The sequence below is a fragment of the Trematomus bernacchii genome, unplaced genomic scaffold, assembly GCF_902827165.1.
Source record: "Trematomus bernacchii unplaced genomic scaffold, fTreBer1.1, whole genome shotgun sequence".
NCBI classification, from domain to species: domain Eukaryota; kingdom Metazoa; phylum Chordata; class Actinopteri; order Perciformes; family Nototheniidae; genus Trematomus; species Trematomus bernacchii.
This window is the reverse complement of record NW_022987778.1, coordinates 3091353-3115471: the sequence shown is the minus strand read 5'-3', so window position 1 is coordinate 3115471 and position 24119 is coordinate 3091353. Positions and strand designations below refer to the sequence as shown.

General features: G+C 40.8%; 1 protein-coding gene across 2 annotated transcripts in view; it reads left to right on the top strand.

Moving 5' to 3' along the window:
- Positions 1-24119, top strand: part of map1ab (microtubule-associated protein 1Ab) — a 70548-nt gene that overhangs the window by 27310 nt on the left and 19119 nt on the right. Inside the window, exon 1 of one of the 2 annotated variants that reach the window (XM_034149200.1) lies at positions 502-668. The exons of the other annotated variant lie outside the window; for it this stretch is intronic. The gene's annotated coding sequence lies outside the window, so the exon portion shown is untranslated. Of the gene's footprint in view, positions 1-501; positions 669-24119 lie in introns of those variants that run through there. 2 annotated transcript variants of the gene reach the window in all.

The following is a 24119-nucleotide window of genomic DNA, read 5'->3' as shown; positions in this document are numbered from 1 at the left end:
ATGACAGCAACTAAATAATAAAAAAACACTTTTAAATTGTCATGATAATTATGTGTTTATTTCTTAATGAGTTAATTTATAGGTTAACTGTTTACTTAACTTTAATCGTCCTATGATTCCATTTATAGTCTGTGTATACCATATTTAATTTGACATATTCTTAGTTTGCTTCCTTGGGTTATTTTCTATATCTTTCTAGAACTACTGTTTTGTCTGAGGTCTTATTTCACGTATTGCTGTGATGACTCTCATGGTGTCATTCTATTGGCTGACAACATTATGTTTTCATTAGTCTCTGTGAGATATGGTGCATCACTCGCAGACACACTTACAGCACAGAGCCTCTCCCTCACTCACTCTGCTTATACAAAAGCAAGTCCACCCGCCCACCCCGCGCCGGCACTGAATGAGTTACAGCTGGTGCAGTGTGTGTGTGTGTGTGTTTGTGTGAGCTCGGTGCGCCCCTCCCTGGTTGGACCGCACGCCGCTGCTTTGCTGTCTGCAGACGGATGTTGCCGCATCCAGGCGCCCTGCGCTCCTCTCCAAATGTGCCAAATCTCCTCCTCTATCCTCCTGTCTCTGCCTGACGCACACACACGCACCGCCGACGCTCCTCTCCGGTTTCTAGACACACAACTCTCCGTCAAAGTGGCTCATCATCCACAACGGTACGTAAACTGTTTCTGAAAGACTCTCAATTATGTGTGTTTTTCTGCGCGGAGTAGATTTCGACGGCTTGAGTGGGATGCTGTGGAGCCACTGCTGCGTATTCTGCGCATATGTTTTTATTCCCAGCTCTTATTTGTCTCTCAGCACAGACATGACGTTTATCCTCGAATAACTGCGTGACAATTGGTTTTCTGTTTTAACCATGCTCTATTTCGTCTAAGATCTAAAAATCCAACATCCAAGAACAAAACATTTACTTTTATTCGCGGTCATTTTGATTGCGTGCATCGGCATAGACATGTCTGGGAGTATTTAGGGCACGAGACAACATTACACTACTTAAACAATCAATCATCTCAAATCTACATTGACATAAGAGGAGGCATGCAGAGTTCAGACGGGATTCAAGCGAGTCCTTTCTTTCTCCAAAGTAACGGGATTAATAGGCGATAAAACAGTAGGTGGTTAATTAACCTATTGTCTTTGTGAACATCTTATGAGCCAACAGATCTGTAACGTGTGTAGGGGCTTTTGTGGAAAAGACGGCAGCCTTTAACTTCTTCTGGCTTTTACATAATAACTAAAACCTAAAGATAAGATGATTTAGTGAATAGAGAGATTTTCCTGTAATTAAAAGGACACAGATTTGATCCTCTCTATAATAATCCTCTTTCTGCACAGTCACTGTTAGTCGATATGAGAAATACCTTCCATGCAGGTGATGCGGATGAACTCACTGCCCCCTACAGACATGAAAAAAAACCACAGTTGTGTTTTCATTGTGTCATTACTATGGTTTCCAGTTGGCATGCTGCTAACGTAATGGGATGAAGTCAGTCTCTGCTGTGCTTTGGGTCATAGGAGGACAAATGGCAGTGGTTTTAACTAGATGTAAAAGAAAGAAACAGTGTGTGTGTGTGTGTGTGTGTGTGTGTGTGTGTGTGTGTGTGTGTGTGTGTGTGTGTGTGTGTGTGTGTGTGTGTGTGTGTGTGTGTGTGTGTGTGTGTGTGTGTGTGTGTGTGTGTGTGTGTGTGTGTGTGTGTGTGTGTGTGTGTGTGTGTGTGTGTGTGTGTGTGTGTGTGTGTGTGTGTGTGTGTGTGTGTGTGTGTGTGTGTGTGTGTGTGTGTGTTGGGGTCCGTGGTTGAGGGGGGTTGTGTTTTGGTCACAAAATAAACCACCCATCGTTTGTATAAAAAAAAGAAGGATAACTGTGTTTTCTGATGAGTCATTCATGCCGAGGATGTTGCCGTTGCAGTAAAACCATTCCTATCTCTGTGAAGTGTGTGTGTGGTTCTGTGGGTGTGTGGATCTGTGGGTGTGTGGTTCTGTGGGTGTGTGGTTCTGAGGGTGTGTGTGTGTGGTTCTGTGGGTGTGTGGTTCTGTGGGTGTGTGTGGGTGGTGGCTTGAATGTGAGATGACGATTCATGCGAAGAAAAGCAGTTATTTTTCATTATCTGTCAGTATTCATCTTGTGTTATTGAGTTTTCACCATGTAACAGGCGGCTCTCTTTCCTGTATTGGTTTCTTGGGACTGGATGTTTCCAGTGACTCATCAAAGGTGTGTGTGTGTGTGTGTGTCACTGATCTGATTGACTGTCTGCCTGCGTGCACAATTATTGTGGCTCTTTGATATAAACTGGGATTGTCTGCATGCATGGCAGAGTCTCGGTAATTACTTCACAGCATGATAATCACAACTTTTAAGATAAAAATTAAGCCCTCAATTTGGATAATCGTGTGCGATAAAAACGATTTCTTCAGATTTGCAACTTTGATTTTTGTAGGTCAAGGATCCTACTAACTTGGTTTGAAAAATATATATAATACTTGAATTGAAATGCAATGATTATTTAACATTATTCTCAAGTTAAACTATATGCTAACTTGGCAATCTTTGTGTGTCTTTGGTTTAATGTTACTTTCTATAGTAAAGTAGTGCATGTCGTTTTTTATTGAAATGACTGCCATAACATACTTTCGGAGACATATTAGATACTTGGGCCCTGTGGCATGCTGGGAATCTTTCATTTACAATCTTTAAATTCAGTCCTACAATCTAACCTACTGTTTTGAGCTAAGCTAACATTGCTGAGTCACTTATTGACATGAATTGCTTTCCTTTGTCATGAAACCAATATTGTAAACAGATACAATGCAACCCTACAACTATGGTTCAAATCGTTAGAGAAACAAAACTTCTGTGTCTCATTAACATGTCCTGTTGAAGTACCGCTGAGCAAGGCAACTCGGTAATGACATATTATTAGCCGAGCTGCCGGTGAATCAACAGTTAGTACTGTAGTTGCAGTGAAGTGCTGAGTCACTGTTTGACATTTGCTTCCTACGATTCAGTCCTCACATCCCACACTGACTCCACTCAAATGGAAAGGTTCTACATTAACTATAGAAAGTACTGCAGACCATAAAGAAAATAGTAATGGTTAAATCAAAAGGAAATGTCTTCAATTCTCTTCATGCCTTCTGTCGATACCCTCGGTTTTTAGATGAGTCACTCATTCACCATTAGTTCTAGTCTTTTGATCAGAAAGCAGAAAGTTGATATTTATTAATGAATGCTCCTCAGTCTAAAGTCTTTAACAGCTCTTGGTTGCGCTGCAGGCGTTGCTGATGCTGGTATAGTTTTAAACTCTCGACTTTGATTAGTGTTCCCATTAATGGAGCAGCTGAAGCATAAAGGTTAGAGAAGGGAGAAATCTCGGCGGGGAAAAAGTACAATAAAGGAATGTGTATCTGTTGTTAAAGTGCCCATAGCCAAGCATCCAATTCTCATTGATTGTAAATGTGTAACAAAGAAGGTACAATTTAACCACTTTATATTGCCTGGAACTGTTTTTCTTGAATCCATCTGACGAACCCCATGGGTGTTACTAATATCAATAGTAATATACGTTTTATTGATCACAGATGGGGAGGTGAAAGGTGAGGGTTAGTTGTGAATCTGATATATCTGAGCTGGAGGGTATTTTGTCCTTTTGCCCTTGAGCAGTGAAGGTGTTTGACGAGATTGAGGTTATCCAGTTGATACATGGATTCTATTTAAAGACCAGGGTACACACTTAGGTCTCAACTCGCAGTGTCCAAGGTAACATCATCAAAATGCTTATTTTGTCTTCCCAGTCCCAATTCAATTTACATAATACAAACCATGTAGAAGCTGAAACAAGAGGGTATTTGTCCTTTTATCAAATTACTTGGACAATTAATCGGTTTAAGAATAGTCGCTGATGGTTTCAACTGCAACTTTGCAGTTAATACCTAAAACAAAACCTGTCTCATTTTGGTCCTTTAAATGGTGGCTTATTTTAAGCTCATGTACTTGCAGGATTCTTGCTGTTCTGAATCCTCATGGTTGATGGCACTAATAAAAGCCTCAGCTAAATCGATGCAATGTAATATAATCTTCTCTAGTTCCGACCTTACCTCGAAACAGAACAGGTATTTTTTATAGTTTTATGAAATCTGTCAGTTCATCCCATCAGGGGATCTGACATTTACTGTAACTATTTCACGGGAATAGCCTCATTAGACTCAATGGCAGGTTTAACAATCACTAACTCTTTGTTAATCAAGAAGGTGGCTATTTGTAAAGCTTTAAGGATTTAGGATTGTTGGTAGAGGCACGCTCACGCTCAGATTATCTTCTGGCGAGCTCAACACAGCGGGAGGGAGGGTGACTGTCTGGGGAAACTGATCACATGATAGGGCAGACACCTCATTTAGACGAGCAGTTCATTGATTGAAATCATTCTCAGTGACACATGTACAACACACACACATCCCATATATTGTCTCTTAATGGTTTTAACCCCTCTCCATCATGAAGCCCTCATGAATCTTCCAGCTTCATTTGGCAGAGCTGCAGACCGCAGTGATCGTTGACATACTTCATTAGGTCGTCTTATTAAAGCATTAGCCGTCTTATGTTTGTGGATAAATGCTCACATGGGGGAATTAGATGGTGTACAATTATACTTGATTATGTAAATTAAGTTGGAGGGCAGTTTTGGAAATCGGCTTGAACCAACTGTCCAGCTGGACTTTGAGCGATCCTCTTTGGTTGGTGAATTGTCGAATTCATTTCTGCCTTTCTCAAAGTTCAGTGAAGTGTGTATCCAGTTTTAGGAAGAAATGGCAAAAGTACACACATCCTTTACTCAAGTAGAAGTACAGACACTCGTGTTTAAAAATACTCTGGTAAAAAAAAAGTACTGACTAAACTTCTTTACTCAAGTCAAAGTAAAGAAGTATGGGCTTTGAAATGTACTTCAGTAAAAAGTACCCATAACTAGCAGCTGTTTTAAAGAGTACCTGACCTCCCTTTATATTAATAGAACAATAATGTCATTGTTAGCTAATGAATGTTTCCATGCTGAACAACGGCAACATGACAACGTTTTCATTGGTCCCTCTTCTTTAGAGAAGACCAGGAAATGATGGATACACGGATCGTGTTCAAATCAATAGGCACGCAATGCCTCTAAATAATAATGATCACGCCACCAAACACACATTCAAACTAAAGGAACCAGCCTGTTTGGAAAATGTAACAAGTAGAAGTAAAAAGTCGTCAGAAAAATAAGTAGTGGAGTAAAGTACTGATACCAGAACAATTTACTTAAGTACAGTAACGAAGTATTTGTACTCCACGACTTCCCCCCTCTGGTTTTAGGTCATTCCTTTACCACCACTACTTCTACTACTTCTCTTACTCTCTGCACATTTAATGTGACGCCCCCCAGCTGTTTCTCTCAAAGCGAACAGTCCAGCCGCCATTATCGCCTCTCCGCAGGCACAGCAGGGGGGTGGAGTTGTTACAGAGGCAGACTTCTAGCAGAGAGTCGTTGCTTTGATGCCAGCTTCTATCAACAGAAACAATTTTGCTGTGTTGGACAGACAGAGAGCCCCTACCTGCTCAGTTCAGATAAGAGTATCCGCTAAAGGCGGAAATGTAGTTCAGAGACACCGGGAGAGCGACGCATTGTTGGATGGATTTGGAGAACATTATAAAGCCGATGCAGAAAAATTGGCATCGCTTGACTGCTGGCTCATTTCCTTTACAAAACCAGTCTGTAGCCTTAGTCCAAAATGATTATTTTTGGACTCATCAAACAAACTCTGGCAAACTAAAATAGCTGTATTCATTAAAAGTTATTGTGAGTTTAGTTGTTTTAATCAATATATACCAGATGTACCGCTCAAACATACCCTATTTTGAAAGTATGTGATAATTATTTCCCATCCCTATTTCCCCCCCTACAATTGTTTCATTTAACCCTAACCCGAAGTCAGCCAGTTATTGTAGTTTCTTTGCAACGCTCATAAGTTTATGGATTGAGGTGTCCACTGCAAGTTAATAACTGATAGATTGCAATTAACTGTTTAACATATATTTATGGTTCCCTCATACATTATAGATTATTTTCCTATTTGTCGTTATCCTCCACAACAATCGCCATAAAATGTGCACACACACTCATGTCCTTCATTGGATGAGTTGTGATAACTTTGTTGCACTTGTAACTTTTTCTACAATACTTAGACTAACGACAGTCCTATCCGCTAATGTTAGCGCTAATCTTTTGCTACAAATGACATGTAATGTATTGTAATGTAATCAAGCTAAGCTAAGCTAAGCTACGATGGTGAACATGGTTAACAATATATCTGCCTAACATCAGCATGTTAGCATTGTCATGGTGAGCTTTTAGCATGTTGACGTTAGCATTTAGCTCAAAGGACTGCTGTTCAGAAGTAAAGCTTTGCTGTTGTTGTTAGAAATAATGTTTTGCTTTCATTTATTTGGCTCACAGTTGAGAAAGTTCCCTTTTGTTAGCATACACAAAGTACTGACATACAGTAGCTGTCTATCAAATGTGATATTTAAAGTTTTAACACCATTTAACACATTTTAATCTACAAGTTAATTTGAGATCCTGATTGTGATTGTCAGCCACCTGCATTCCCATGACATGTTTTAGATTGTTATGGCTCATCTCATGAATAGATAGTATATTGTTTGGTTTCCGGCTGTTCATTATGATCACACAGTAGCTACATATACTTTTTCATATAAAACTCTGTTTTTAGGTCTCTATTTATGGAGGTAGTCTGTTCTAGTTGTTCCCTTGCTATTGGGTCAGTCCACCTTAAGGAGAAGCTGACCTGCCAATAGACGGTTTCGTGTCCCATTTTAAACGTCTGTGTCAGACAAATCACTGCGTAGTGCATCGGTATTTTTGGGAGCATGGAAATTGCCATTAACATGCGGAACACCCTTACAAAACCCTGGCTTGCGGACATATATACTGGTATTGACTTTCATTAAGCCTCATTGGTCAAGCCCTTGCAAGGGGGACTTTTTGTCTGAGCATCAGCATCTTAAATATCTTGCATTGTTTCTCAAGATTTGGTTAATCCTGTCTCCTGGCAATATTTACGTATGATGGAGAAGTGCTAGGTACATGAATAACAAACAAATCACTATCCTTGTCGCGTAAAACATAAAAGTCTATTATTTCTGCTTCTTAGAACCGTGGGTCGAGTTGACGAGACAAAGGATGAGTACAGAGAGAACGGGTACTGAGTCAACAATGGAGAGAAAAGAGGGGAGGTTCTGGCTAGGAGAATTCAGCAATGAGCAGTCGTTGCAGTGTTTCGCACCTCCCTGTGTGCTCTGCTGCTCGAGCCAGCTCTCCCTGCTGCTGCTGCTGGTGTGTGTGTGTGTGTGTGTGTGTGTGTGTGTGTGTGTGTGTGTGTGTGTGTGTGTGTGTGTGTGTGTGTGTGTGTGTGTGTGTGTGTGTGTGTGTGTGTGTGTGTGTGTGTGTGTGTGTGTGTGTGTGTGTGTGTGTGTGTGTGTGTGTGTGTGTGTGTGTGTGTGTGTGTGTGTGTGTGAGAGAATGTACAGATATGCAGAAAATAGCCATGCTGTTTGTGTTACATTTATGTAAAGAGAGACTGTTTCGAGTCTTTGTACAGACCAATGCGACAAACTCCTCCGCCCCTCCCTCCGTTCTCCAAATACCCCCTGCTGAGATGCTGAGATTAGAGTCCCAGTTTTTCTGAAATAAATGTAGTTTCCCGGTTCAAAAGCTTCATTCAGTGTCAATCTCTGCTCCGTTCTGCTTGAAAAGCTCTCTGTCTGTCTTGACATTTGCTCTCCCTTTGTCCAAATTGTGTCTTTTTTTGACCAGTAGCGTGATGTGCCCCACATACGATGGCTCGTAAACATACAGCCACGAGACAGTAGATCCGAATCGGGAACACATAGGGTTAAAAAAAACATGATTTGGTTCAATTTCTCTCTGCTGCTTTAAATATCCTGGGTGCAATAAAGCATAACTAGAGAATATCTGGAAGAGAGTAAGGAACATCATTATGCAGCTTTTTTCTTTGGAGATGGATGGCAATACGACTCAGTGAAAGCTGCAGAGATGAATGACAAAGCAAAAAGAGAAAGAAAGAAATAACACAGTCTTACACAGAGTTAGAGTCAAAGAGAGAAAAGCAACTGAATTAAATGTCTGACATAATAAAAGATGAGAACGACACTGACAGAGCAAGACAGGTACAACAGACACACAAGGAAAAGAGAGAGAGAGTAGTCAAACTGCAGACGTGCAATTCATGCTGATGGCAGCCATATTGGGCCGGAGTGCGGAGGTGAAGCCTCGGTGTCTGCAGGCGTCCTCCCTCACCGTCAGAGAGGAAGAGCAGCAGTAAACATTGATCCCTCCATCAGGAGGTCGCTGAGGGCCGCGACCTGCAGCCCTCTGTCCGCTCTGATCTGCTGACAGGACACACACACAGTCAGAGGGGATGACACTCAGCAAGCCATTCACTATACGCGATGTGAATGTGAAGAGAACTGCCATTTGCAAAACACGCTTCATTTTTGCCTTTATTTCTTTGGATTACAACTAAAATGTGTATTTAAAGGGACCCTATTATGCTTTTTAGGGTTTTAAGGTGTTTCCTTTCCTGTAGTGTGTTAGATAGGTTTGTGTGCATGTAAATGGTCTGCAAAGGCTTAAAATCTCCCTGCCTGAAACGCCTCGATTAAATTCCTTTGTTGACTCCTAGAATATAGTGACATCACTATGTAACTCTGGGGCGGGACATTTCTAACCAATCACAACAGAGCTCGCCAGCTAACCAATCAGAGCAGACTGGGCTCTGGTTTCAGACAGAGGGTGAAAAGAGGCGGAGAAGCACCATTGCAAGAAGTGGGACAGGTAAAGAAACCTGATCATCATACAGGGTTTAAATAAAGTCCCAGATAAGGAAATGTTTTAAAAGAAAAGATTATAGCAGTTGTAGTAGAAGTTGTTGAAAGGAATTCTGGGAAATGTAGAAGAATGGATTAGGGTGATGGTGCATGAAGCAGCCTGAAAAGAAGCAAATGTAAAACAAACCTTTTCATCACTAAATACCTGCTTGGATAATTGGAGCGTTTGAGAGGACGTGGATCCTTGAGGTTGGTTGAAGGTGCCACAGAGTATGTTTTACTACAGTGAGTCATTAGACCAAACATGGACCAAAAACAAGAGGTACAAAAATGAACTTAACCTTGAGACCTTCTTTCTGCTGAACAAAGCAAGTTTGAATGTGCTCTGCGAGAGAGAGATGCAAATGAGGAGGGAGGCAATAACTTACGAGCAGCTGGTGTCCATGGTAACCCATCCTGCACTCAGCCCTGTTGTAACATGAAATAACTTTTGTTTCTGTGTCATGACTCAGCTTATATTGTCTTTGCACGAAGGAATAAGAGTCACACAGGCCTTCAAGTGTTCTATTAAGTGGGTTTTTGTCTGAATAAGGGATACATTTTTCAATTTTTAAATCGGTAAATCCTGCTGCAGCATTTTAAACCTGCATACAGGAACAGCTGATTGAAAAACATCCACCATGCCAAGCTGCAAAGTCCTGAAATAAACCTGTGTTTGGACTCTGATCCAAATCTAGCCGAGCCCAGAACACAAACTGAGGCATGCAGCTTTTTCCTCTTTTATTACTACTCTGAATAAATGCATCCAGTCAAAGCTGAATCCGTGTGCTCCATTTTCCCTTTGAGCTTCACTATAGTCATAGATTTGGATCTCTATTAGCTTCTTTTACAGCTTCTGCTGCAAGATACCGTGTTCCATATTGCAATTTAAACAGAAAAGCGTCTGTATGTTAGACTGGATCAGCATCCGAGTCATTTTGCAACCAACGCCAGGTATCTATGAGTCTGTTGTTTTCTGATAAGCTGTTATTAGCAAGCGACCAGCCAGTAAACCCGCACGCTGGCACTTTTAAAGCCACCTTAAGCTCAGAGTAAATCCCTGAAGGCCTCTAACTCAGGAGCCACTGCAGAGAAAGCAAACAAATTGCAGTCTATCTGCAGCCAATTGAACAGACTTCTGAACGGCGTTTCTTTCCACCTCTCCATTCCCCATTTTCCATTTCTCGAGCATCTGATCTCTGGAGCCTTTCCTGTCAGGGGAGGACAGCTTCTTCTCTCCCTAATCCATCCCTTTGGGGGTGTCCCACCTTGAGGGATTGAATATCTTGTCACTGTATGAGTGAAAGTCACATCAACACTTATTTATCATACTGTAATTGTTGGCTCCTGTGTGGGCCTGATCCAGAGATGCTGTCATGTGTCTGTCAGCATGATGAATGAGACGTTCCTGCTCTCAGCTGACAACCAGATGAGAAATCATTCAATCTCTCTCCCACAAGACCTCAGAGATGAACATGAGAAATGGGTGCAAGTGGGTGATGCAGCATATATTTATGTCAGTGCTTCATGGTGAATAATGAGGGAAACAGAGTCTCAAAATAAGCTCAACTTCTTCCTGCTTTTGGGCACAATTGCGAGGTAATCTTCTCGAAGTTAACATGCTGCAAGTGTAGTTGATCTAACTTAAGGGTTGTGTTATATGATGAACATATACGACCACACTACTGAGTAGAATCTTTCAACAGCTTATAGCAAGACAACAGAGATGGCATCAGTGTTTCCTCTCAATCGTACATATATATTATTCTCTGGTTCGTGTGAAGAAAAGTAAAAAATGGCAAAGTTGAATTCCGAAAAGCTAACATTTGAAGTATATTTTAAAGAATCTGCATAGAATAATGAAAATGTATTTGTTACTGATAGTTTGCAACAATGAACAAATAACATATGTACCCTTCAAAATAAAAGTCTACCTTTGGAAGGCCAATAGTCTAAATTAGGACAAGTAATAGAGATATGTTTAAAAGTCGCTTGTCATTACATTTGATATTTTTGGTCATTGTATGCCTTAACTCGATGAAACTAGAAAGGGACGAGAAATCTGGGGAAAGGAGAGACACACACACACACACACACACACACACACACACACACACACACACACACACACACACACACACACACACACACACACACACACACACACACACACACACACACACACACACACACACACACACACACACAGAGCTTTCAGGTCACCCTGAATGTGACTTCCTTTTTCAGAGACAGCCTGAACACAAAAGGCTCATTACTGTGGGTATTTATAAAAGCGAGGGGAAATGTTTGTGGTGGCCTGGAAAAGATAGTCTGACACATTTCTCTGGGATGTTTTGGCAGCATGTGATGTACTTTAGAGAGTGTGTGTGTGTGTCAGTGTGTGTGCCAGTGTGTGTCAGTGTGTGTGTGAGCCTCTTTAGACGTTGTGAGGGGAGTTCAGGGGTAGCAATGATGTCATGGTTGGCTCGCTGTGGACCGGGCTCTAAGACACGATGACACTTTGCCAATATCCTCCTGATGCCCATTCTCAGTCTGCTTCTCACTCTCAGGGCGCTCCTTCAGTCTGTTGTTTCTCACTGTTACTCTGATGTATCGCAGTTCTCCCACTGAAGGTCTATTTTTCAATACGTCTTTGCCTAATTTGATTGTATCTGGGTCCCAACTTCATAAAAAAAAGATTTTAAATGCTTTATCTAAACAGATTATTTTTTTGTATTTTACTGGCCAAGCAGTTCAGGCATTTTTTCGTAATGAATACTTTACAGTAGAGAAACATTGAAGTCTTCTTAAAGATTTTTACATTTCTGGGTGTGAAACTAGACAAGCCTGACCAAGACTTGGTTTTAAAACATATATTAAGAGTTTCATTAAATATAATCATCCCATATTGTTCGATATCAATAAGAAACACTTCACTTGTACTCGCCCTTGACCATGATACGTACTGTGTGGGACAATTCGTAATTAATAATGAACTTGTCTCTCTGGTGAAGGTGTCATGGAGACAATTCAATTTGAAATGACCTCAAAGATATTTAGCTTTCCATTTTAAAGGATTTATTGGCATGAATGTCAGGTGAAGAACAGTGCCAAGGCGTCAAGGATAATTCATTCTGTACGGACATTGGATTATTTTATATCTTTTCACAAGCCAATGTCAGATATTGAATCTCGAAACATTTATGATTACTGTATCTGCAACTGAAACTATTCGTATTAGACATTTGTGTTCAATTGGACGTGTGTGTGTGTGTGTGTGTGTGTGTGTGTGTGTGTGTGTGTGTGTGTGTGTGTGTGTGTGTGTGTGTGTGTGTGTGTGTGTGTGTGTGTGTGTGTGTGTGTGTGTGTGTGTGTGTGTGTGTGTGTGTGTGTGTGTGTGTGTGTGTGTGTGTGAGCTGTAGGGCATCACCATGGCAGTCTGCAGAAACAAAGACTGCATGATGGACTAGCAGAATGAGCTCAGAGGCCTTTCAGGGAGCGTTGAAAAGAGGAGATCGCTGCTTTTATGGAAGTTAAACTTACCCGAGTCTCTCTGAAATACTTAATACTGAATTACTAAAGAGCTCAGACTCAGTTCATCGACCCTTCCTCGCCCTCTATCCATCCTCTTCTTCCTTCAGATTTCTCTCTTTTAATCCGTCGGACATGAGGGGAGTGATAGTTGAAACTCAGGCCATGTGTTAAATCAGGTGAAGTTAGTGAAGTGCTTTTCAATCTGTTATAATGAGCTAATATCATTTTCTCTTATCCCCTTCCTCATGTTGTACAGTCACGACTTATGTGCTGATAATGACTTGGAGATGTTTAAGAACCCAATTTTGAAATGTGAGAAAAGTTTGGCTTGGATTAGTTGTGATCATATTTTATCAATTAATTGTATGGCATTTAAAGAGGACATGTGTATTGTAAACGTATCATTGGACATTTTTAATCTTTGTTTTTGCATCACTGGCAGCTTTTAAACTTTGCATTTAATTAGTGCAGATAAACATGACGGAAACTAAACTAACCGATTACTCAAAGCACAGTTTTTGTGTTGAATTTCTGAGAAACGTAAGCACACCGGTTGCTTCACTGATGCTTAAAAAAACGTCCAAATTAAGAGTTTAATTTGTCTTAATCTCTGCTTTGGAGCCTTCACCTTTACAGAGCCTTGACAGAAGTAACACATTCAAACTTGAATTGCAGGTTAACATTTCTAAGGTGTTGGATGATTTCAGATGTGTCCAGTGTCAAAAGTATTTCTTGAATATGCATTTGTATGACTCACTGTTTGACTCAAGGCCAAACAGGCCAGTTATACGGAAGTTATTGCTGGCTGAATATGTTGATAAAAGACCATTTATCTGCAAATATTCGCCATTCTAAGAATTCAGTAGGAAACTGGCTTTGACTGAACTCATGTTTAATCTGAGACAAGGGGGATTAAGTTTGTCTATTTATATTTTTAAGATGAAATGCACTTTAACTGATCCCTGCGGGGGAAATTGCAGAAGTTTGGATTCTCAATCATTAAACCATTATAGTACTCTGACTGTAAAACACGCTGCTGTGTGTACTGCATCAAAGCTATCTGGGATCTGGGTTATGTTCAGTATTTCTGACACAAACGTATGTGAATAATCGGCAATAAGTTATCCCTACAGCCAAGACGAACCTCTCTTTTTGTATTGTTACTGAACACCAAACTGTATCAGAGAATCAAAAAGTGCTTGTACACTTTGAACAACAAATGCATGTGTACTGTGGGGGAAACTTCTGAAGCAATTGGAGTCAGGACTCAGAGAGACACGAGGAGAGCTGGAGCTTTGATGGCAAACACTGACGGTTTATTTGGAGTTGCGGCCGGAGAATTGACGAGACAGGTGGTGTGTCACGAGTTGACACAGCGGTTGCCAAACCAATTCTGAAGAACTCTTTCTGTAGCTCGAGGTTTTAACTAGTTCTGAGTGTAATAATCAACATTCTTTATCAGCGAGACTAAAGCAATATGGACCCTGAATCTAACTAGAGCTCTGGTCCATAGAAAATAATGTGCGCCAGGGAACCTACGTCCCTGAACAGTAAACTACCTCATGGCGGCTTGTGCTCGGTCATAGACTGGCAACAACAATGCGCCCAAGCTGCCCCTCCTTAAGAGAGATAGCAACAATACCCAAGGGCGTAGACCTATGCCGTGGGAATGGAGACAGTGAGAGGAGAAGATGATGAACTGTGTCAAAGCAAATGATTCCCTAACATGAACCTTAATCAGACTAATGATATACTTATTTCCATCTAATATCATCTTAGTGTATTGATTCAGTCATTAGCTGTTAGTCATCTTTTGTTCCGTTTGTGTTATTCAAACCACTTTTTGATATTTCTGATAGCTATTGATTTGAGACAAGCCACTTTTATATTGATTATAGTCATAGGTGTTGCTTTCATGATTGTGTTAATGTGGTATTTCAATACTTTCATGTTTGGACCCTTAGATAATTAGCAACTTCTAAAATAAAAGCCCACAAATGAACCTAGATGTCTTATTGAACACGTTGTCCACTTCCCCTCTTCATTTGTTCACACATTTGAATGAAAACTGGATACATGTGTTTATCTACTTTTCCTAGAAACACTATTAGCTAAGGTTACGCAGCACAAAGGCTTCAGATGGCTTAGCCGCCCAAACATTAGCGCTGCCAGATCACAGGACCAGGATTAGCATCAGGAGCTAAGACTTCCTTCTGACACTGGATCGGGGTCAAGGAGAAAGTTTGTGTCCTGCAGATTACTTTACATTACATCACTCTTGCATGAGAAGTGAAATAACCTACAACTGTCTGGGTTGATTAGCGTGGATGAGGTTCTTATAATCATGTGTAACTGTATTTAAAGACCGTCAATAGAAGGTAAGCACATGGCATGTTTGTAAGTGTTTAGCTACATAGGACCAAGTCATTAGGCGCTTTCACACCGGAGTACTTTTACCCGTACTTTTCCTGTTTAGCTCCATTAGTGCCTGGAATTTTGCATTCACACCAAAAAGAGAACTTAGTTCAGAGAACTTTTACCCCCATGTTTAGTGCCTGCTAGAGAGGTGGGACTTTCCTGGGGAGAAAAAAGTACCACTTTCTGATTGGCTGGGCGAATTGCAAACCACGCCCCGTAAAACTCTGAAACGTTTTTTGAAGCCGCCATTGTATTTGCTGGCATTAGCATTATTAGCATTAGCATTAGCCCCGCGCACCAACGGAGAGAGAATAACTTATGGCAACACAAAAAAAAACATGGGAGCGGTGGAGATGAGGAGGTGTCAGCGTTCTGGCGATTTACTCGGAAGGCTTCAGTAGAAGCTGCTTCCAGCCGGGGACTTCGGGTGGCAGTATACGCCGTGAAGTTGTTTGCGGCCTGCCAGTAAACCCAAAGCAGAAGAAGAAGAAGTGACGTCAGCGGCTTAATTTGCGTAATCTTCCCTCAGGGACTTATTCCGGTGTGAACGCGATCTGCTCTTTAGTTCCATGGGGGTACTAAGTGCTGGGAACTAAGTACGGCAAAGTACTTGGTGTGAAAGCGGCTATTGTGATTGATTAGAATACCTTGCATATGTTGATGTATTCACGACTTAATATACGTTGCATGCAGACCATTTCAATTATTCGCGAAATGCCCATATTTCAGCGATACAGGGCCTGTGTTTCTCTGCACTGCAGATTTCAGCAGTGACTCAGCAGTGACTTGACACTTTAAGACACAAACAAATGTGGTTTTTGATGTATGGCTCTGCTGCTGGGTGAGGACGAGGATGGAGACGGTCGAGTCTGTTCGGGCATTTTTAATTTTCCAACCCACTTCCCTCCTCTTTATCTCTTAGCTGAGACATTAGCTTTCAGTCTGAGGGAAGGAATGAGCTCGCATTAGGCCGCTGAGATTAAAAGCGGGTAATAACTTTTTGTTGTCAGCTCCCATCAACGTGCTTTTATCCGAGGTGAGTGGGAAGAGAAAGCCGCAGACATTAGTTCAGCTACATTAACTCCATCATCATTACCTAACTAACTTTAACTAGTTTATGTTCAATAGAAAACAAGGCCGTACAGCAATAGGCTTTTTGCTAGGGATGGCATGGCTAAACTACACAAATATAACTTAAACAAAGGAAGGACATCTTTCAAAAAGGCTCCTAGTTTACAAATGAATTGGAAGTTTTAATAACATCCTTTGGCAGGTACCTTTCTCTATAATCCATAATGCTAACATTGTGACATTCAAACTAAATGATACTCATCTCCCAGTTATGTCATTACAAAGGTAGCTGACCCTCTGCAGCCCTTTATATGACCTCAGGGATTATGGTGTTCTTCCCTCTAAGAAAAACTAATAGCCTGCGTGTACTTCTGGTTTCCATTTAACAGATACTTTTCCTATTTCAGCTCTTGTTTGACGTCATACTTCTGGGCTCAAATTGCCTTCATGCATGAACTTAAAAAACTGGCCAGGTGTAAGGTTATCTGCAAATAAAACAGCCGTGTACCCGAGCAAAGTTCAAAGATTAGACTGCTAGATAAACCTGGTGGTTGTCCTTGTCGAGTTAGCCGTGTGCGATGCTTATCGTCTGCTCCTTGTGGTTTGAGTTTAGATTACAAACATGTATATACTTTTCCTTTAGGTCAAGAATAACACACTTTGTTGATTAATGTATTACTTTAACAGAATACAACGTTAAACACAATGTCAACATCTGCTGTAGATGACTTTTATAACATAAAACCGTCCACTTAAATGCTTTTTGGTGTTATGTTTAGAACAGGATGCTGCCTGTCCGTCTGACATTACATTACAGATATGACTTTTGAAAGTGGAGCTGTCCTTGGTGCTGAATCATTTTCATGCTCTGTGTCATATTTGATGATACTCCAGCATCTTACTTAAGTTAAGCTTAAGCTAAACTATTATTTATTGGAATATATTCATGTGGCATATTTTATAACAATTTGATATAACTTTTTATTTGTTAATTCATATTTTTATTTTATAGTATCTTTATTTTTTGCAAAAATGTTCTTCAACTCCTTTTATTTTAAATTAATATTTTTTTATTGCAATTTCTTACTTCAACTTCTTATTTTTAGATAAACATTTTTTCATCTATTATTTTATTTTTATGTTTTTATTTCATTGCATTTTTCATTATAAAATGGAGCAACTGTCACAAAACCCAGTTTCCCCTAAGGATAAATAAAGTATTCTGAATCATAAAGTTTGTTTCCCACCAAATGTACTTCTTCTGCGTACTAATCTATATCAGAGTCTGTCTCCCTGGAAGTAGCTTCTTCTTCAAAGCGTGGTACATGTTGTCTCCTTGAACCCCCTCACCCCCCCCCTCCTCTCGCAGCTGTAATGTGGAGCATGTTATCTGGAGCAGTGACTGGGCCTCGGTCGATCACTGCTCCGTTTTAGACGCCTTAAAACAGAGCGTTCTCGTTTTGGGAGTTCAGACGTGGATATTTATATCAAGCAGGTCAACGCAGGAGAAGCTGGAATGAGCAGGAACTCTGAGTCCTGTCTGACAGTGACCTTCCTCCTCTGGGCCTCGCAGTGATGAGCAGAGTCACAGAGATTCAGGAGAGAGTGAAGAGTTCACTTTCAAAGATCCTCAAGTCAACCCACAGAACGAGGTCACATGACAACTAGTGGGTGTTTCTCAATGTCGAGTCCCTCCGAGTCAGTTGCTTCAGAAGCGATGCAAGAATCCTTCCTAGCCTCTGAAAACGAAGAATGGTGGAACAGGCTAACGGGTGTGCATCATATGCGAGGCCCCGCCTTAAATGGAGCGCAATTTCCGCCAAAGATTTAACAAATTGGTCCGTGCGCAAAGCATTGTGGGGATTTTAAGACCGCGGAGTCTACACATGTGCCGCCTCGAAATGTCCCGCAACGAATGACACCGGCCTCGGTAGAATTCCAAGGATCCTGGACATTGGAACAGTCCTTCGGCGGCACTCGATGACGTAGCATCCTTGAAATAGTGGCTCTGGAGCAGCCTTCCTGGACATTGAGAAACACCCGGTGTCTACTCTGCCACGAGTTATGTTTATAGAGAGAAGATCATGCAGTTGAGTAATTTCTTAAAGATACCCCTGCTAGATTTCACATTATAACATGTTTCTTTGGACTGTAAGAGATTATAAAAAAATATTTTGGATCAGACCATAGAAACAGGAAGGGATCAGGTTTAATGCCCTCATTGTGTCGTGCATTGTAAAAGAAGGTATACAACCCTGAAGTACACATGGCACATTAAAAGCAATGCTGTTCATAATCCATATGATACTTTTAAAACATCCTGTGAAACGACCAAAACCAACAATGAATGAACCCTACCGTGTATGCGTAAAAATCCTGATAAATCCTCAGGACCAGAGAGCTCCGTATGTAGTCCAAGAAAAACAAATTCATAACCTGCACCGTGTGAAAGAAGTAACTATTTGATTTTGTTTGAGAAACGCTACCATACACTACAGTGCCGCTGTTTTAGGAAATGACTAAAACAGGAACTACCAGTATTGATTTGTAAACTACTTTGTTGGTTAAGGTCCCTTTTAGGGTTTTGTGACAATGACAAAAATAAATAAGTAATGACCCCTTATATCATGAATTAAGTTAAAAAGTACATTCATTATTCTTATAAATTAACTAACAACCAACTAGGGGCAAAGTTCATCGTCATGGCTGATACGAAATGTCGGCTGATAAGCAACAACATATTTCTTTAGAGAAGTGGTATATTTGAGTCAAATGATAAACGGTGTTGCCAAATATTGTCCCAAACATTAGACTTTTAAATGTGTTTTCAACTTAAACTCAATGGCACTTACAAAATAGACTTCATAAACAGAAATGAAGCTTTTTAGATTTTGTTTTCATCTTTAAAGGTAGGGTAGGTAATTTTGGAGAAACCAGCTCGAGTGCGCTAGAATTTGAAAATACGCAGCCGGAAAAAATCTGCCCCTTCCTTCAGACTTCCTTACAGAGCCTCTCCTCCAACACACACGAACGCGCACATGACCAATGAGGGCACGAGATAAGTTTGTGCACAGATGGAAGGCTGACAGGCAGGTAGGCCATCCAGTTATTTTAGCCGGGCCGGCTCAGATGATTGGTCGTGCTTTTTACAGCGCCACGGCTTCCACAGATGAAATATTTGTATATATTTATTGTCAAAGCATTTAATATATTCATTGCTATCGGGATGTTAAGAGCATTCCATGGAATATAACAACAAGTGTTTCTGAAGTGACTTACCTACCCCACCGCCGTGTCTGTTGTTGTGTCTGTTGTTGTGGACTCAGTGAAACTGCAGGAATATGGCACAATGATAATGATATGCACAGCTTCGATGTTGAAAATCACCGGCGTATTACCGAGCTACAAAAGCAACTGATATGATGAGAAGAAGTATTTCAGATTCAGCTGACAACGTAAGCAGGGAGCAGAGGTATTTTAAAATGGTGCATGGAGATGATCAGCCAGTGTCGACGTTTTCACAAGTCTCTCCAAACGCCTTTGGCTGAGAGTCACTTCATGTGAAAGGAGGATGTCTGGGATGCCAGAAAAGGATAAATAGACGAGAGCAGCTTGGCAGAACATCGCACTCTTCAAAAGGACTCTTTAAACAAACACTTTTAGGCTGAGAAACAGATGCTACTGCTCCAGGAGGCTTCAGCTTCACACTGTGTGCATCTCAGTGGAGGGGAGGAGACCCTGGCGCTGACTCATCATTGGCTCTGATTATGCTTGTTTTTTACATTTCATTTACAGAGCCAAAGGTTAAAACACTGGAGCGGTGATGATGGATGTTTGTTGTGACTACCGCACTGATTTGGTATCCAGCAGTGACTTTGCAATTCTCAATGCTGCAGTAGGCCTCCAAAAACCTTCCTTAAGATACACCTGAAAATGATAATTAATGTATAGATAGTTTTAAGGGAGCTCTTCTGTGACTTGTCTTATCAAAATCTGAATCAGAATACTTTATTTATTTGGGTTTTTGTGACAGTTGCTCCATTTAATATTGAGAAAAAAGGGGAAAAATATAATAATAATATTTAGATATCAAAAGGAATTAAAGGTAGCATAAAAAGATCATATCAAATAAAGTAATTTATCTGTTAAAATATTAGATTTACAAATAGAAATGTCCAAGTAAAAGAAAATATTGGTAAAAGAAAATTAAATAAACTACTTTAAATTATACAAAAATGTGCAAATATGTTATTCGTTTGATGGTAAGTACAGGAAAATGCTGAGGTGGAGTCCGGCAGTGGCTCAGTCAGTAGGGGCTTGGACTGCTACTTGTAGAGGTCCCAGTTCACCCCCTGCCCTGCCGTGGTGCCCTTGAGCAAGGCACCGGACACCCCCCTTCCCCCTCACTCCCAATGCTGTACAGTAGCTGCCCACTGCTCCTAGTACTAGACTCCTGGTACTAGGATGGGTTAAAAGCAGAGAACACATGTCACTGTGTGTGCTGTGTGCTCTGCATGTGTGACCATTAAAGAGGGTTTCATCCCTCCCATTATATATATATATATATATGGAGTTGTGTTTACTGAAGGCGTGTCTGACGCACTGCAGAGATAAGTCGGTTACCAAGTCCTTAAAAATCCAACCGTTTTTGCAGTTGACAGCTTCATTTAGGCTGAGCACATTTCAAGATGCACAAATCAAAATCAGACATGACTCCCTGCACACTAACCTTCACTTACATGTTCTTTAGATACACATGATGTCGTGTTGGCTGATTGCTAATAAAAGGCCAAGTGATGATTAACATCCTCTGCGACACAATATGATAGAACCTATTTATCTAACCGTACTGGCTCCTGTAGATAAGGTATTATAGGCCATGGCTGTGTGTGCTACTCTAGAGTTCTGAATGAAGCAAACACATAAACTTATCTTTTCAGTAACGGCCCGTCCACACGGCGGCGTGCGTTTCAACGCTTCTGCCCATTCACTTTGAATGGGGTGACGTCACGCTTTTACCGAACTGCATTGTGGTTCCGTCGCTTCGCGTTGCTCGCTTCAAAAGTTGAGCAATGTCCATTTGAAAACCCAAGTATTACAGGGCCTCTTTAAGTCTCTGTGTCACCTCCCCAGTTTCCCGTCCGTTAGCTGTGTTTGTGAACGTGATCTGAGAGACGTGCAGCCTGACACTTTCATCATGCAAAACAATGGTCTTATTCTATTTACTTGTTTAAAATGAAATGTGTCTTTAGATTGACTTACAAAATCTGTCCAGGGACTACAGATGACAAATAACCTCTTGGCTAACTCTGGCACATTTACAGGAATGTTGATTAATGTGCAATGTCCCTGTTAAATAAACGAATAAATAAGAAAATCTCAAAATTATCCTGAGTTGTAGACCATCTGAAAGCCCAAGTATCACAGGGCCTCTTTAAGTCTCTGTGCTCCAATGTGACCCACACTGTTTCCCGTCCGTTAGCTGTGTTTGAGAGTGAAAGTGAACCTGATCTGAGAGACGTGCAGCCGGACGGACTCTCAGCGCTCTGCATTGTTCATGTTATCTGATGGGGGGGGGGGGGGGGGGGAACAGCAGCGGTTCAGACTTAGAGTGTCTTTGTTGTCGTAGTATCACGTTGTACCAGTCTGCAGAGTCACCCTGCAGGCACACATCACAGTAATGCAGTCTCTCTTCATTTCACCTGAGGGAAGCATTCAGGGGGTCAAAGCTGTCTCTCTGTTCATTCTCCTAAAGCTGGATTTAAAAATTCATACCGCTATGATTTCCTCTCTAGAGTCTGTATCAGATTTAGAAAAGAACACATTTCATGTAACTGGATTATATTATTCAGATTAAAATGTATTCCCTTACACCAGTGGTTCCCAACCTGTGGGCCGCGGCACCATAGTGGGCCACGAAGGCATTGCAAGTAGGCCGCCAAATAATTTGCAAAACATTATGATTTGTGTGGAAACATTTCATTATTAAGATTTGTTTTTATTTGAACCTCCTTTCCTTTCTCTTTCTCGATCCTCCATAGCAACGGTCATTACAGTCCTTGACAGCGGTCTGTTCTACTGGATTAACAACATGTCACATGTTCTGAATTGCCCAAATGTGGGCCGCACATTTTTTTTTCATTCACAAATGGGCCCTGAGTTGAAAAAGGTTGGGAACCGCTGCCTTACACCGATATTTAAAAGAGATGTCATCAGAATACTGGTCATTTTTAAAGATACCATAATGACATCACTACAGTATGTATCACTCGTGCTTCTATTGGCTACAACACATTGTACGTGATAGGCTAAGGGGCGGGACATCTCTAAGCAGTTGACCAATCACAACAGAGCTGAGCAGCAAACCAATTTCTTCTTTTTTCTTTTTTTTCAGTTTCATTTTCTTTATTTCAAAGAGGTGGAGTAATTGGAAATGTGATTTATTAAACCAAAATACTGGGTTTTGTTTTTTATCCATGTGTTAAAACTTAACAGCATTTGGAAACTATACTATTCTGTCTTACTGTATAATTTATGATAACACATTTTTTATATTAAATTACTTGGTTTCCTATTTTCTAAGGTCACATTAATCTGTTTTCTTACAAGTACACTTAAGGAAAAAACATTTTATATATATTTATTCTCTCTTCTATAAATTTGCATTTCGTTTGATATTTCGGTAATCCAAAAATAATGGAAATTAATCAGATAGCATTACTTTTATTTTATAATTTGATACTCAGATTAAGCTACTGGTTACAGTTTTTTACCGGTTTTTTAAACTGTAACAGAATACATTTCGAAATGACCTCTGGTCTGTATCTACATGGAGGTGTCAGCTGTTTTGTGTTGCTAACTAGCATCAAATGGTAAATGGACTGTACTTATAAAGTGCTTTATCGACCCCTCAAAAGATACTACAAGTCATTCACACAACATTCATACAGAGCAGTACCACTTGCTCAGGGGAGGCTAACACTCACACACACTCACACACTGTACTTATATAGCGCTTTATCCAGTCTTTACGACCCCTCAAAGTGCCTTACATACTACCATTAATCATTCACACCTCATTCATACAGAGCTAACATTCACACACCGTTGGCCATCGGGAGCAACTCAGGGTTCAGTTTCTTGGTCAAGGATACATCGACATGTTTTCTGCACTGGCAGGGATCGAACCCACAACCTTCTAATTGAAAGACGATCGCACTCCCTTCGCAGCCACAATTAAAGGTCCCCTATTATACTGTTTTTCATCAATATATTATAGGTCTCAGATATATACAAAACATGTCTCTGAAGTGTTTGGCTCCAAATACCAAACAGATCATTGCAGCATCCCATAATCCCCTCTGTTTCAGCCCTGTTTCCAAAGTGCTGATTCTCTGTCTGTTACTTTAGATGAAAATAAGGAGCCCCTCCCCACGCCCCTCTGAGAGATATTTGGTTAAAAAGAACACAATGGTGCTCTAGGAGGAGATTCAGGTGATAAGGTGAGGGGGGGGGGGGGGGGGGGTTACCTTGGTTGGTGATTGGCTAATGGTTACTCAAGCCAAAAAATCGTTATGACATCATAAAGTGGCCAAAATCTGATCAGCTCATTTTCAGACAGGTTTTTATATAAATGGATCAGGACAAAAAGAGAGAGAATCTTTTTTCCTGAAACTTTCAGAGTCTCTTTACACAGAGGGGACACATGTTTATGTAGAAGAGACATGAAAAAGTGGATTTTGCATAATAGGTGACCTTTAAAGCCCCCCCCAGCTGAGTCATCGTTCTGTGAAATCGGACACGTCTGATGAAGAGCCAGAGCTCCTCTTCACTGCTGCACCAGCATCTTCCTCTGATCTCTGAGGGAACTCAATACCCTCCATGCAGGGGGGGGGGGGTCTGCTGTGTTCTATATTTCACATTAGTGATGCACTGATGAGGGGAAACAGCATATGGACATCAGTGTGTTGCTATGGTGACATCAACAGAGGGAGCCACATCCTCTGTTTGTTTCATATTTATGTCAATTAGTAACATTATATTTACGTTCTGTAGCAGCTTTTAAAACAAGTGCTTTCACACGTAAACACATGCATATAGTTATAAACAAGGGACACATATTTAAATACAGCTACTACACAGA